At 30.6% G+C, this 16,458-nt stretch overlaps 1 long non-coding RNA gene and 1 pseudogene across 1 annotated transcript; both read right to left on the bottom strand.

Moving 5' to 3' along the window:
- Nucleotides 1–7,894: 7,894 nt before the first annotated feature.
- On the bottom strand, nucleotides 7,895–8,880 carry LOC149882243 (uncharacterized). Its single transcript, XR_016444894.1, has 2 exons — nucleotides 8,662–8,880; nucleotides 7,895–8,119 (listed from the first exon to the last, which is right to left on the bottom strand). It is a non-coding gene; the product is annotated as an uncharacterized LOC149882243 (long non-coding RNA).
- Nucleotides 8,881–14,806: 5,926 nt separating this feature from the next.
- On the bottom strand, nucleotides 14,807–15,689 carry LOC149882242 (uncharacterized; annotated as a pseudogene).
- Nucleotides 15,690–16,458: the final 769 nt, after the last annotated feature.

Raw genomic sequence — 16,458 nt, 5'->3', positions numbered from 1 at the left:
TAAACACAAAAGAATCTGACTTTTTAGCTACCCTTTAACATTTTAGGTAAAGCTTCAAACAACTTTAAATAATTTTAAACAGAAATTTTATCATGATTTTATTAAAAGACCAGAGTATAGTTAATAAGAACCCTTAAAGTTCGAAACCACTTAATTTATAAATACATGGTGAACGTTATTTTCGAAATTTCATCCAAAGTGCTAGGGGGTTCTTTAATCTTTGAAAATTACCACTGAATATGTCTGGACCATCAGGGGGAATAAAAATAAAAAAAATAACGTTTTAAACTCAGACGAAACAGTATTTAAAAAAAATTGATTTAGATACTTTCAAGTTAAATATAAACGATTAATAAACATTATTATACGTGAAATGACTTATGTTTTGATACAAAATAACACTGGCGATGAAGATAAACAGGTATTTTTTAATACTTAGTAGTATTGTTAATTTTACTATTAATATTGTTAATAGATAACAAAATGAGTTAAGTTATCCCAAACATGTGCGCATATTTTTTCCAAGTTGAAAAAGACATAAAAGGAGATTTAATTTGTAATGTACAATTACTGCAGTAGCCAAAGGGAAAGGCAAATGGAAAAGAGTTTACCCTCCTCAAATTGATGAATCTGCTTTTAGTAAAAAATAAAAAAAAATTTTAATCAAAAAAGATATGTTCTAATGGATAAAATGGAACGATACTTGCTTTTTATTTCATGCTTTTTACCTAGTTACAACCGCAATTTTTAAAGATAAAACGAAGCAAAAAATAAAGAGTCAAAAAGTGAACTAGTAGTTAGCCAACTATTGATCTCGTCATGTATACACCGCGCCTAAAAGCACTACCAAGATCCTTTGTATGCCTTAAGTATTTCCGTCACTGTCATCACACGTTACTAGATTAATGGTTCAGTAAATAGGAAGTGTGGTAATGGTTCGAAAAGAGCTTCTCATCCACCTCAGTTTATCAAGGCTGTCAAAGGCCTAACTTCTTAGAAAAACATAAATCAGGAAAAACATTTAATATCAATATGAAGATCAATATGAAGATCAATATGAAGATCAATATGAAGATCAATATGAAGATGAATATATTTCGTGTTAAGGATGTTACAAAAAAAACACAGGTCATTGCAAATAGTAATTCACTAATAAAACGCAATGACCTAAATAAGATAAAGAAAAGACAAGTGAAAAACGAAAGAAATAAACTAGTCACATAGTAAAAGTAGAACTTTGCAAAAATTTTTAAGTAACACGTATAAAACAGACTTTTAAAAGAGTTGAAATATAGTTCAAATAGTTAATATAATGTATTCACATATACATACATATATACACATATACACAAACACGAAATTATAAAATGTACATAAACATAAAGAAAAAAGTTATAGAGGTAAAGAATAAAGTTAAACGTAACTTTTTAGGTAGAAATGATGGAGTGACTTTAAGAACAGATTCTTGGATCGTCTAACCGTTGAACCAATCGTTTTGCAAGCCATCAACCAATATAGATCTAACATCTTTTATCAGTGATCATATTTGAATTTGTTTCTTCAGAAGGCCTCAAGTTTTTTCTGGTTTTTATCAAACCTTGTTTTAAATCTGACTCCGATTAATACATCTAAAACCTGGAGAACCATTTCAAACCTCGATGTTTACCCAGTATACTGCAGAAAACAATATTGTTATCCGCTCCTCACACACTTCAAAGAATACTCGAGGGGATGACCTGCTAAAAGGAAATTTGGTACTTAGCTCACTGGATTTAGCACCCTTAAAGTATTTAGTCTAGAAGCTCATCCAGTCAAATTATTTTAAATGTCCCCACAATTGTATCAACTCCTTGAATGCTGCTATCAAAAAGAAATTAATTCCATAAGAAATAAGATATGTGGGATTAATAATAAATTACTTGACTTTGACCATACTATTACATCTTAATTCAATGAGAACTAAATATAGCCGAGAACTTTATTTTTTATTGAATAAATTCTTAGTTGGATATAATGGTCTACCTTAAAACTGTCTTCTATTCATATAAATTATGGTACATGAAAATGGACTATTTATATAAATATTGGCAGTGGACGCGATTTTTGAAATAAGAAAAAGTGAGAATAAACAAGCTTTTGAAACTGCCACGAAATTTGAAAAGAAATAAAGGTTATACAAATATGAATAACTATTGGATTCCATGAAGTTCACTTTTGCAGTTTTAGAAAAAACTAAGTGTTGAAGAGCCAGAATTTTTAAATGGTAATAACTGTGCATCACTAAAGACTTAAAGAAACAACAGGAAACCGGAAATGGTTTTTTCAACCAACCGCCAGAACATCATTTAGTAAAGCAGGCGCGTCGTAAGCAATCGTAATCGTAAAGCAGTGCGTTGATTGTGATAGATTTCTTTGATCACCCTTATTGATTAAATATCTTTAAAGATGGAAGACCTGGTCAATATCAAATGTTGGGATTTAAGACTTGATGGAAGGATTTAAGACTTGATGGAAGGATGGATGGATTGGCCAATCGCTAACGGGTAATTAAGCATATGGATGCAATCTCGCAGTTGTGAACGATTACTTTGAAGGACTTTTCTAAGAGTGTTAAATATTTTCAGTGTACACGAAATCGGATTTCAAACCGATATTGGAAACCAGGAAATCTTTTGTAAGCGTGGTCGTGAAAATTCGCAAAAAAAAAAAAAAAATAGTGACTTCACCCACACAAATAAAATACAAACGCTGATAAGCTTCAAAATTCGTTAAATTTGCTAATCAAACTTAAGCGAATACTGAACATTCGTTAAACTTCGGTAAGAAGTTGACCTAATATTAGGTCTTCATAAAACCTCTGTCATCAAATTTAATCATTTAATAAGATTTATTCATCAAATTTATTCATTTAATAAGATTCGGATTTGAATTTACATTAAACATATACTATAACAATGATTACATAATGAACAAGTATTATACTAATGTTAGTATTTAGTATTATTCATTAAATTTCATAAACTCTAGTTAAATAACCTTCATTATTTGGTTTAATAGGAGTTTTCGTATAAGATTTCATAAACTCTAGTTAAATAACCTTCATTATTTGGTTTAATAGGAGTTTTCGTATAAGATTAATATTCGTTAAACTTCAGTGAGTAAAATTTAACTGAAGTTTAACGAAGTTTTAATTCGGTATTCGCTTTTCGGTTTTCAAAAGCGAACTTTCGCAGGTGCTTTAGCGCAAAACATTGTTTAGATCTAATGATGTCTAGTTAAGTTTTATTTTTAATTTTTTAAATCTAATTGAACATCGAAATAAAATACCAAAGATATATTTTGTAGAACTATTTACTTTCTTACTAGACACAGTACAAGAAAAATTACGGAATAGTAAAAAGTCATCATATAATAGTATATCATCATAGAATAGTAAAAAACCATCATAAAGTTGAGATGGTCGCGGTGGGACAATGAAAATTTTTCTTTTTTTTCTCATCCGCTTTTCAAAGGGGGAGACAAACTCAGGGTCAATGTGCTACTGGATCTTCCCTGGAGAGGAATGGGCAGTCTGCAGTCTGCTGGAGGACTCTAAACACTACAATACCTCATCTTTAAGAATTAACACCACCGAGGAAATTATTAAAGAATTCGAATTGTTTTACAAGAATTTGTATAAGAAGAGTAAAAACAAAACTCTACATCCAGCGTCTTTTAGATAGCGCTGAGGTGAACATGATAAGCGAACTTCAGGAACCCGCGCTAAGCCAACCTATCATGCTGATTGAACCCAAATCGATCCTCTAAAGCATGACTAACAACCAATTTCCTGGATCCGACGGCCTAACTGTCGAGTTCTACAAGACCCATTTTGACGTCTAAGGAATTCGCCTCATGTCCATATTAAATGAAGTTGTTTGCAAAAACGAAATGGCGACCTCGCAAAAGGAAACGCGAATATCTTGCAACTACAAAAAACGCATGGTAAAGCTCTCTTCCTCAACAGAAAAACGAAAGGCTCTAAACTTAACATTCCAAAGTGCCAAGCCTGTAGCTTGGCCGCAATAGAAACAATAGCAAACCAAATTTCCTAAATTTCTTGTGGGACAAATACTCTCTTAAGAGCCTAGGAGTGGTCTTTACCAACTCACCTCACTTTAAAAACATCCAGTGACAGGAATGCATCAACCAACTAGACAAATAAACTTACCACTAGAATAAGTTCAATATGTCTTTCAAAGGCAAATCCATATTCATAGACCAGATGATGCTGAGCAACCTCTGGCACATAACGTTTACCATACCGCTGTCAGGCAAGCGTAAGATCATACTGCTCGAATGAAAAATTGAGAAGTTTCTCTGGGACAACTCCTCCATAAAAACAAACAACCTATTATCCAAACTACCCATCCAGAAAGGCGGACTGAACATTGTAGACATCCGTGACAAACTCGTCTTCATTCAAGTGAGCTGGCTCTCCAAACTTTTTAACCACGATTTTTTAGGGGGAAAGACACAGTCACTTTCATCTTCGACAGGTACAAAAATGCCTATGAGCGCATCTTTCTGACAGCCCACTCACACACTTCGTTGAAAACCTTGCCACCGTACTACTGGAAAAAAGACAAAGCACTACCAGAACTATCAAAACTACGCCATCACCAACCTAACCATCGAGGATGAACCAATCCATATACCACAACCCCCACATTCGCCACCGCAACATTATGCTGAAAAAAACACCGCTGTCCAAACAACACGACATTCACCTCATCACGGACGTAGCTAAAGTGTTTGTTCACGGCTTTCTTAACTTAATCAAAAGATTAACCCAAAAACATCTCAGTAGAACTATCATGCCGATTTCTTAGTAGTGGAAAGCAAAAATAAACACAAAACATCAAAGCTACGACCGTCGCATTGTAAAATAAAGGCATTGTAACATTTTATCGGATAATTTTAGGAGGAAGAGACAAAAAAAAACCAATACCTCATGTTTAAGACCTTTATGAGAATGTTAATGTAAAACTTGTTATTTCAATGCTTAAAGTAACTTGTCATTTCTCATTTGGATTTTTTCTTTGTCTAATTCTAAACTTTTAATGATATTTCAGTACTAAAATCATATTTCAGTACTTAAATGATATTTTAATACTTAAAAAGGCTTTCACACGGTCTGTCACAGGGGGGAATTTTTAAACTCATGATAATTAAAATTTCCCAAATGTCGAGGATTCAGATTTCAAATAAACGACTATGAATTGATGTTTACAATTAGTAATTGAAAAACCGATAATTCGATATATAATTAATCGATTTTTTGGATTTTTATAAGTTTGATTATTACCTTAAAATTTTCATACAAAAATGCGAAAAAAAACAACAAAAACAAACGGTTTTGTTACTCCCTTAATATTTTATCCTTTTACAGTTTTCTTTATAATAATCAACCCTTATGAGACGGGGGATAAATTTATTACATTACTTAATAGATGTTTTATATCAATTCCTATCGGCGTGATAAAAGTTGATGTTCTAATTTTTTTAAACTTTCGTTTTGATAAACGAAACGTATTTTTTATGAAACGAATCTCTCTAGTAGCGCTATAAACCCATCCCTCATTCTAAGGAGCGCGATTAGAGAACGAATAAGGTAATTTTTTTTTACAGCAATTTTATAATTATATAGTGGTATATAACTCATATTACGTAAGTTCTGTCATTTTGTGAATGAATACATAAGTTGCGTCATTCTCGTACGTTTTTAATTTTTCAATAAATATTCCTATATGTATGTAGTTGCGCTCGCGCTATTATGAGAATAAGTGGTTTTTATATAAATAAACATTTTTATTTAAATTTAAGTAAAGATGCGTGAAGTATTTGCAGTGATTTGTATATGCAATAATCAAGTTATGTATTAACAACTGTTATGATGCTCTGAGCATAGATTTGACTTTGATTTAAATTTTACATCATACAATTACACTTTTTTTTTAGTTTAGGTAAAGATAACTACTACAAAAACGATTAACCCTTATCCAGCTAACAGGGGCCCAATGGACCCCTTCTGCGATGTATTCTAGTATTGTAGTTTGTTCCTGTAGTGTAAAAATTTTTAAAAAATTAGAATTCTACAGCAGCATTATAGTGTATATTTTTACTATGTGTGGAGTTTTTCACCAAGCTGTATGCATGAGTTTTAAGTCAAGGTTTTAGGTTAGCCGGATAAGGGTTAATAAAACAAATGATGGTATGTAGCATTTTTTACTGGAGACAAGAATAAGCAGACATTTCGGTTCAACCAAAGTATAAAAGGTGATGAAATCTCATGGTGGATCAATTTAATTGGTGGATCAACTTGTTCCCAGGCTGTTTATTTTAAATCAAATCATAAAATCAATGCGTTAAAAAGAGTACGAACTTTATGAAACAGTTTATTTGGTAGAACCTGTTTTATTGTATTGTCCAGAAGCTCATAGACCTTCATTTACTGTTACTCTACTGAAAGAACTTTTCTAAAGTAAAACAATGAAGCTATGGCAGCGGTTTCATCAAAAAAAAAAACTGCAAATGACGAATTTCCACAGTCTATAGTTTTTACTTTGTCGGATTTGAGAAACTTTCTAGTTGCAAAACGATAAAGGAGCTCCAAAATCTACATTCAAAATGCTAAATGATTTCCTGCTACGTATCAAAAATCCAAATTAAAATTAAAAGTGAAATTTTTTAAAGGAGTGCCATTCTTGTAGACGCTAGCAAGTGTACGTCTAACGGCTCTAGTTTACGTCACTCTTGTGTCGGAAGAGCTGCTAACTTTACCGTCAACGCTAGCAATGATGGTCGTGGGTCAATCATGGTCGGAGTCGAAGGGCCGGTGATTCCAGCTAAAGAAATTATTGTTACTCACACCGGAGGTAACATCTATAGCGTGAACTATATTTTGGAAGAAGAAGGCAATTATATTCTAAAAGTATTATGGGCAGATAAGCACATCCCAGGCTCTCCTTTCCACGTCACCGTTTGAGTTGATTAAAAAATATCAGTCTTTAAGGGAAGTTGCAGGGCGTATTGCAGTGAGAATGTGTTACAACTTCAAACAAAACAGAAGCAAAAATAGGTTTTTTGAAATAAAAAAGAGAGCTTTAAGTTCGCCATAACATATATTGTTCGTAGGTTATGTTAAAGTTCGAGCTTTTGAAAAACTCTCGAACCTTTAAGAAAATCTCTTGACATCTTTAAAAATTACTCTAACGAGGAAAAAGAAACGGTTACATAAAGAGCAAGATTGTTTAGGTGTAGTTTACAGGTTTGAACCAAATATTGCAAAATTTGTTTGTTGAAAGTCCCAAAATAAAGAGAATGACCCTTACAATATTTAAAACTAAAATACTGGGTAACCACAACATATTCAATTACTTATATTTCATAATAAGTTATGACGCGCTCAAGGAATATCGTTGACAGAACTTGCCTTCACGACAAGTTAAACTCCTTCTAAGTATAACAGATCAACCTAAAATTTAACATCTTTCAGGTATTAGCAACTCCACGTCAGGTATAAAAGACATTAAACTTAGCATTTTCCAGGTATTAGCCACAGCTAATAGTATTTCTTTATTTATTAATTAACAGTATTGCTTCGTTATTATTTTAGCTTGAAAACCTTTTTTTAATCAGTCAAAAAAAACGTCACTGTTAATCTCATTAACAGTGACGTTTTTTTTGACAAACAAATAATTCCGGACAGACTGTCTTTAAATTTCTTAATTTTCTTATATATGTGAACTTCTATCAAATATATATAACTGAAAATGATTTTTTTTTTAAACCTCTAGGAAGATGGAAAGTAAACGGAAGAACTGTTCCGAAATAAGATAAATTTAAAAACCAATAAAATTGAAATAATTTCTTTCTTAAGCATTATCCCTTCACCGTGAAATACTTTGTTGATTGTTACAATTGTATTTTACAATATTTTTTTAAAATACTTTTATAAATAAATGTTTAAATACGGCCATTTTCTACCTTTTATCATCCATTTCTACCATTTCAATGGCATTTCCACGATGTTTTCTTTTTTTCAATTTTTGGAGATCTTCAATAATATTCTCTTTGACTAAAAAAAAAAAATCCAAAAATGAAGAATATTAAAATAGGTTTATCAGATAAAATGTAAACTAGTCAGCTTTTTGGAGATGAAAATAAGTTTAATAATTTAAAAAAATACATGTTTTTTTTGTAATTAAATATTGGATAAGTAACTTAAAGATAAACTTTAGAGCCTTGATATCACAAGTATTAAACTTGGGTAACGACGTCATGTAAATGAAAAAAGAGTAAATGTTTTACCAAATCTGCTGGGTGAAAAGGCTTTTATAAATACTTTTTTTCTCAAGTTTTTTTTTTTTTTTTTTAGTTGATTCGTCAAGTAATATTTTAACTATAATTTTATAAATATAAATTATAAATATAAATACACACAGTAACAATAACGTTTATTATTCGTTAATTGCTGACTCCGTTAATCGTTCGTAATCGTAATTTAACTGCAACATCGTTTTAGCAAATGAAAATGATATATGAAGGACGTATACATAGACACAAGGTAAGATAAAAGCCATAAAATGTAAATGATGAAAGTCATAAAATGTAACTCACCCTTGTTTAGAAAAGTGTTGAACTTTTTTAGTGATATTTCAAAGCTTTCAGGTGTTGGAGTCAATTTTTTTTCAGCGCCATACCATCTTCGCACTATCTCACAGTCAGCAAACCTCAGGAGTATGCAAAGGTATAATACCAATAAGCTAACATGCATGTTCCTTCGATACGATTCAGATTAACTTTTTAAGAAGATTAAAGAATTTATATTGCTCATTCTAACCGAAATATTGTTTATGCTTGATGACAATTAATTGCGTTGTCGTAAATATTGAATTATATAAATAAATAATGTTTCAAGTTGTCTATACAGAACTCATGTGACTCATTGTTCTGTTTTATCACGCGCTGATGCCTGAGTGAGAATAGCAAATCAAACTTCTATGATGCATTTATTAGGGCTTATATTGCTTCCAATTTTAAAAAAAGTTTGAAGATCTTTGTAAAGAAAAATTGGAAATAAAAAAACTGTTTAATTTATAATAATAACAATTAATAATAAACTAAATATATTTCTAACTACAACGACATTTTTTATTAATGAGCTGCATCGTAATATAATCAATTTTGCAATTATTGTTCGGTAATTATTTTGAAATAATTGTTTATAAATAAATTAACCAACAGTTCAAAGGATTAAGGTGATATCAAAATATTACATCGAGGATAATAAATGTTATGTTGAGTGTTTCCTGCAAAATGTTTGATAGATTTCTAAATGACGGAGGTGTTGGCTTAAAAAATCCCACTGTTACCTAACTTAGCTTGAATATATTAGTGGGAAAGTAAATATAATGATAAATTCCATGTTTTTAGAGTGCACTTGTTTACTAAAATCTGATTGGGTGCTTAATGACTGCAATTACCATAACACGAAAAAGAATTTTTTTTAAGAAATTTAACTTACGGCAACGATAAAATAAATGAGCTTGATAATTCTCTGCGAACTTTTGAAAAATCGACGCATTTTCCCCTTTCATTTTTTTATTAAATAGTTATTGCAAAAATTGAGTAAGACTCTTAAAGTTTTAGAAAAAGATAAAGTTTTAACTAGGAAGTCTGGTAGTTAAAGAGCCTGGCCGAAAAGAACCCAAAAATATTTAAATGTAAAAATGTAATAGTAAAAAAAGAGTAAAGGAATTTTTTCTTATTTATCTTTTTTTTTTTTTTATAAATTTTCTACTTTTCTAAAAAAATTTTTTATAAAGGTATGTAGTAGACTATCATAAAAAATATTTTTTTTTTATAATAATAGAAAATAGTAAGCCAAAACAAAATTTAATGTCAAATTTAGTGGAATAATCGTCTAGATTTAATCCTTGTGCATTTTAAGAGAAAATTAAAAGTTCATAAGAATTACTTAGGTCGGCCTGTGCCTGCTGATTAAGTTATAAACTGTAACCCAGCAGTACAACTAAAAAAAGCATTTAAATGTTTTATTAGTTTTCTATTAGGAATAGAAGCAATCATAAACTGCATTTCGAATAAAAACACCTGTACATTTTTGACAAAAAATTAAATTGATAATAAAGTTGCCGTGAATTCTTCTTTGAAAAGAAGCTTCATAAGCCGAATACATCATTTTAACATTCTCTGAATGTAGGGACGTATACAGAATTTTAATTTTTTGGTAAAAAGATAAAATAAAATACACATAGATAAAAAAACTCGTTCCCGTCTCTTTTGTACGGCTTTGTATGCGTTTATAATAGATCTTTGTACAGAGAAAATCTAGCGGCTGACTTTTAACACAATCTCACATTAGAATTGAAAAAGAAGACAATTTTTTCATCAGCTCCAAAGAATATCAATTTACCAATCTTCTGGTTAAGGAAGATCGAAAAGTAAACAAAGAAACTGAAGATTTGTTGTGTAAAAAGAGGGTCGAGATTAGGGCTAAGGTTAAAGTTTAGTGGTATGCATAAAGCATATTTATAATCTTTGTATTCAAAATTAAATAACCCTCAAGTACTCCACTTGTTCACCATGTCATAGAAAAAGAAAAAAACTTCAAAAGAAAAATCAAACTTCTTAAGTCCATGCTGATTTTTTCTATATAATTAAAGTTCTTCTTAAATGCTGCACGTTTTTTAATTCTGGCCTCTGTAAACATTGCGACAAAAAGAATTTCACAGTAAAATTTAGACCCTAATGTAAGTGTTGAATTTGAACATTCAAGGTAGGAAGGGTCTGCGTATCGTTTCATTTACATATCGTTTCCATATCGGAAAAAAGAAGTGTCATCGGAATGATTACGACGTAATATCATTATAAAAATTCTAACCGGTTTTGTAGTTAGTTTAAATCGCGGTATATAACGGAGCTCTAGTCATTCCGATGATTTTTTTTTCCGATATATCGGAATGATAACGATATGGAAACGAAACGATACGCAGACCCTTACAAATTAGACTTCATAGTTTCAAGATTTGTCGATGCCATTCTTGAAACCAATTCAAAAAAAGACGATCAGATTCAAAGTAAAAAAGAAAAAGGCCTGCTTAAATTTTCTTCTTCTTGCTCATCATCTCTAAACATTTTTATACTGCTTTTTTTTTTTTGGCTTCTTGATTCCTACCGAAAGGTTTAAGACAGGATTTCAAATAGTTGCAGAGATAATTCACTGATTGTAGAGATAAAACACAGTTTAGGCAGCACTGTGATTGCAAAACATAAAATATATTCGTAAAAAGAAAGATTTACGATATTAATTACAACGTAACAAGTATTTGAAAATTTACAACGCCTCCAATCTTATTTTGGTCTTTCTAAACAGTATAAAAAAATATTATGACGTCGACAAAATAAAGTTGTTAGCTTTGGTAAGTGCGTAATATATAGTTTCTTTTAACAACTTATTAGTAACTGCACCTCCTATTTTACTTGATGTGTATCCAAAACAGATAATGCTTATCAATTTCACAATGAAATAGGTATATATAAATTTTATTTATCATGAAAAGTTTATAGTATAAAAGACTAGAGTTCAAGCTATCGCTTTGTCTTTTGTGCTGGATTTTTAATGTCAATATATTACCATAACATTACTTTAAATTACCGGTATCCGGAAATCCTAAACCCCCAATCAATCGGTCAGTGGCGCAATATTTGCTTGTTTTCAATCTATTTTTAAAAACTTACAAAACTTTTTTAAACGTAATTTTCTATTTTTTTTTCAGAAGATTACTTTAATGTAGAAATGCTTCTATAAAAAGCTTTATATGTAAAAGTAATTTTTACATTAAAAAGATCAGAACATGAATTGTAATTAATTAAGCATACCTCAAAAAAAATCCTAAAATTAAAAAAAAATAAACAAAGGAACATCTATCTGGCAATATTCCTAAGCATTTGGTAATATTGCCAGATAGGTGTCGACAATTACTAGCCAACGATCGAATATCCACTTATGGCGCCAGTGTATAGCGCTGTCTGTTGTATAACTCTTCTCTACATTTGTTATAGAGACGAGACATTAATGATAGCCTGGTACAAGATATAAAACAACGCAGTGGAGCTTGAGAACTCGTAAATAGCATCAAATTAATAAAATTAGCGACATTAAATATCATTGTGTATGCCGCAATTATGAAGTTATAAAAACAACGCACTATCAAAAAAATTCATTCCATTTGTTATCAAATTAACTTGTATCGCAAAGATTTTTTAAGACGCATGCTCTAAACACGGTGCTTAGTAACATGCTCTAAGACCTTGCAACACACCCCCCCCAGAAGTTTTTTTTTTTGATTATCATTAAAAAACATTTCCTCGTTCAAAAAATGTAAACGACAACTTTTTTTAGTGGGGCCCTGGGGAGAAATCACATATTTTACGGGAGTACCCAGGAATTTTGTTGTTCAAGATAGGTAACTAAGAGACATGGGGCATACTCAAATTTCAAGTATGTTGGATACTAGTGTCGAATGAGGATGACTTGCAAAAAATCAGGGTAATTGAAGCTAAACCAAACCCGCCCCGACCCCTATCAGCCCCCTTCCTAGAACTACTTCTTCTTTAATCATAAAATTTTTTTTTATTCTATCATAAACTAGATCGATATTCATCGACATATTTCAAGTTTGATCAAAAAATCTTTTTTCTTTTAAGATTTATAACCATGCAAAGCTTAAATTTACCCTTAACTTTTAAACGAAAAATTTTTGGATGTAATTTGAAATCTATCGATGAATTTTGATCTAGTTTAATATGAAACAAGCAAAAAATTGAAAAGGTTTTTTAGGAACCACACCCTTGGGGAGGGCTATAAGGGGTCGAGTACGGGTTGCTACAATTATTTAATACAGTAAAAAAAAAATTCGGGTCTTTATTGTTAGATTATGATTGATATTTTACATTTCAAAATCATGCTAAACGTTTGTTCATAGGTTTAGTATTTTACTTTTTAAAAACTATAATCCTGCAAATAAAAAGCTACTTTGAAAGTACTAGTAGTTGTAAGCAACAACTGCGTTTTTTAGCTCCTCTATATAGTTTTGGCTGTGCTCTCCAACCTTTCTCATTTGCCAAAACTGATTGAAATCCTGATGAATGAATTCAAGAGCTTGTTCGGTCCAGTAACCAAAGCCTATAGAGACAAGACCCAGCTAGCCAGCCCATAAGGTACCCGGGTGGGTCCCGGCCGGGGCCCGTACGGGTAACTCAGCTGGATCCCGCCGGTTTTTGTCCGCGGGATCCAGACGGGACCCATCCGGGATTCCCGCCAGAAAACACAAACGGGACCCAGCCGGGACCCAGATGGTATTCAACCGGGATTGCAAATAGAACCCATACGCGATCCAGTTTGTATTCAGCTGGGATAACCCACATGGATCCCACATAAATCTCAGGTATTATAGGTATAATGATAATAATAAAAATAAAAATAATAAAAAAAAAAAAAAAATAATAATAATAATTATTCTTATTCTTATTATTACTATTATTATTATTATTTTTATTATTGTTATTATTACTACTACTACTATTATTATTATTATTTTTATTATTGTTATTATCATTACTATTATTATTATTATTATTATTATTATTATTATTATTATTATTATTATTATTATTATTGTTGTTGTTGTTGTTGTTGTTATTGTTGTTGTTGTTGTTGTTGTTATTGTTGTTGTTGTTGTTGTTGTTATTGTTGTTGTTGTTGTTGTTATTATTATTATTATTATTATTATTATTATTATTATTATTATTATTATTATTATTATTATTATTATTATTATTATTATCACTATGTCACATTACTAAGTCTTGTAGCTATATTGGTGGCAGATAAGATGCATTTTGTTAATGGAAATAATAACACTGCCAAAAATAATTGCTAAAACTGATAAGCGGTTAACAATATGCAAGTGTCTATTTAAAAAAAAAGGAATTACAAGTTGTAAACTAACAAGTTTTCAAATGATGCAAGTTGCAATACTGCATCATTGCAAGTATAAATGATGCAAGTTGCAATACTGCATCATTGCAAGTCATAACTGATTGAAAATATACCAAGAAATACACATGAATGCTCACAGGTAATAACAAGTAGTTAACTAAATTTTCAACGAGCATAACTGAATTAAACAAATAAGAGTATTTAAAATCAGATCCTATGTGCCTAAAGGCAAATTATATTTACTGGCTGGACAAACCAGTATAATATATACAGTGCTTGAAAAACAGATCACATTGAGCACTATTTTCAATCAATCATAACTTAGACAATGGCAAATAGTTTGTAAACTCCTAACTGATGCTAGATCACAAAACATTGTTCACTGTTTAACATTTGTAACTGCATCATCAGGAACTTGTATCTTGTTATTGGTTTTCGGCTCCCTTTCCAAACGGTCATGTGAAGTTCAAAACCACGCAGAAAGTTCCTTCTCAAGCATCTCCTTGGTTGTGTCCTTGGTGGCAAAGTTTTGTTTAGCAGCACCTAAATACATATAAAACAATTATGCTGATGCCGCAGTATACATGGTAAATTGTTATTATTATTATTACACCTTTAGCAAGTATTACTTTTCTAGGCTAAATGTTGTGATCTAAATAAATAACTCAAGATTAATGTTGCTGTTAAATGTGGGTGTAAAAATTTGAAGTGAATACTTACTAAACAAAATCTGAAAGTGTGGCAGTGCTTAAAATTTAATTTTGTTTCGTTGACCAGTCAAGTTACACTGTCGCGCTTGCTTAAATGTCATTAAATAGACCATGTTTTGCTTGGTAAATTGTGTCAAGCTGCCTCCACCATTACTGACAAGAACTAGAAAAGACATTGTTACCTTCAAGTTCTACAGTCGAACCAAGAATTGGCCAGAGAGAAATGTTTGAGCTGTTAAATAAAGGAATACCATCAATATTTATGTGAATTGTAAGCTGTGTAATATCAGATGAAATTGAAGATTTATTTAGGAGCAAACCAGTTTTTTAATCCTATATAAAAATATTCATCATCAGCTACAGAAGCAGTAATAATGTTTCGATCAGTTCTAAGAAGTGTTCTAGCATCTTGAGGCAAATCTAAATTTGATTTTTGAAAATTCTGAAGCAAATTATTTATAGCACTATGAGATATGTTAAATGCAATCGTCAATTGCTTTAATTCATTTGATACACTTTCATTCACTTTTGTTACGCAATTGTTGTCAACAGTATCGTCACTGTCTAAATCATGCAAACAAGCTTTCCATTCGATGTTATCACTAGATTCTTCTAAACTAATGATAGAGTTAGTAAAAGATAAATTTATATTGTCATCCGACCAGCATTAATTTTCAGGAATTTTAGGACTCGGGTAACAAAGTGTTGTTGACAATTAAACATGATTGATAACTACTTACAGAACTAGAAGACTTAAACACTAAAATATTATCCAACAACTCGGATTCATTGCATGATACTTCTTTCATAATTCTTGCTATTTCAGCAGCAATTTTTCTACATTTTGTTCTGTCTGAACTCATAGTAATGTTACTTATATCTTCCTAATTTTACAAAATGTTTTTCTGTTACTCTTTTCTGTTGTTTTTAACAAAATTAATTAGTTAATAAACAATAAATAGATAATAATATAATAATAAATAATATAAAAAAATATACGGGTAATAAAATCTTATTAGGTTATAAATATTTCCCAATTACCAAAATAGTTTTATTATAAATTAAATGAAGATAGATTTTATAAATTATATGCGGTAAAAAGTATTAACTACGTATATGTTGCTTTCTTACGGCGAACGCAACGTTTCAACTCTACATTTTATCTTCTAATAAAAAACTCCCATCCACAAAAAATTCGCCTTCAATTTATACTTTACAAATCAACTCAAATATGTCCATAAAAATACCGCTTAAAGTATGTGCTTATAGGATTTTAAGGAAACTGCGCAATGCCCACTCTTTGTAATTGCTTTCGCGCGTAGTGTAATTACAGTATCTCAGACAACTCAAAACCAGTGTTTTCAACTTAATGTTTCAATCAATTTGCAAAAATCAACATAGAATTATCTATAAATGATAACGAAAACATTATAATGAAACTGCAATACCTAAAATACTGTTAATATTTTAGAAAAACCTTTTTTGCAAAAACAAACAAGCTCAATTTTGTATATCTTATCGTGGACCTTTTCTACTGAACGAAATAGTAAAGGCCAAACTTTGTTTTTTCATCTGAATTGACCTATTCCTTTTTCAAGCAATCTATTAAAAAAATAATTTTTTCAACGAAAAATATCCTTGATTTTTTTTGATTTTTTTAAAAATACTTTCAGTTGCTATACT

The sequence above is a fragment of the Hydra viridissima genome, unplaced genomic scaffold (genome assembly GCF_058129835.1).
Source record: "Hydra viridissima isolate aposymbiotic clone 2 unplaced genomic scaffold, HvirCarnegie_v1 scaffold_11, whole genome shotgun sequence".
NCBI lineage: Eukaryota > Metazoa > Cnidaria > Hydrozoa > Anthoathecata > Hydridae > Hydra > Hydra viridissima.
This window is presented reverse-complemented; position numbering and strand designations above follow the sequence as displayed.